Source organism: Octodon degus, unplaced genomic scaffold (assembly GCF_000260255.1).
Source record: "Octodon degus isolate 3935 unplaced genomic scaffold, OctDeg1.0 scaffold00230, whole genome shotgun sequence".
Taxonomy (NCBI): domain Eukaryota; kingdom Metazoa; phylum Chordata; class Mammalia; order Rodentia; family Octodontidae; genus Octodon; species Octodon degus.
The window spans coordinates 1,740,444-1,740,955 of NW_004524806.1; the positions used below are offsets into that span (position 1 = coordinate 1,740,444).

General features: G+C 52.3%; 1 protein-coding gene across 1 annotated transcript in view; it reads right to left on the reverse strand.

Annotated features, from left to right (window-relative positions):
• Positions 1-512, reverse strand: part of Drg1 (developmentally regulated GTP binding protein 1) — a 23,328-nt gene that overhangs the window by 11,511 nt on the left and 11,305 nt on the right. The gene's annotated exons all lie outside the window — the stretch shown is intronic.

A 512-nucleotide genomic window follows, 5' to 3' on the forward strand; every position in this document is an offset into this window, starting at 1 on the left:
CGAAGTTTGTGCGGGACATGATCCAGGAGGTGTTCAGCTTCGCCCCTATGAGCAGCGTGCCATGGAGCTGCTCAAGGTCTCCAAGGACAAAAGCGCCCTCAAATTCACCAGGAAAAGGATGGGGACACACATCCGAGCCAAGAGGAAGCATGAAGAGTGTGCTGGCCTCCATGAAGAAGGCAGCAGCCAAGAAGGACTGAGCCCCTCTGGAATAAAGCTTTGTAGAAAGTTCAAAAAAAAGAAAAAGAAAAATAATAATAATGGACAAAGCAGGGTGGCCTGATAGCTCAGCGGATTAAAGCGCCTGCTTAGGCAGACACAGGAGCTGGGGTTCGATTGGCCCTGTGCTGGGCTGGCCTCACCCCCAGGGCAAGCTGAGAGGGCAACTGAGGCTAGGCGTGGTGGCACACCTGTAACCCCAACACTTGGGAGGCTGTAAACAGAAGGATCACTATGAGTCCAATCTTGTAGCAAGACCCTGTAGATCCTGTAGACCCTGCCCTAAATACAGG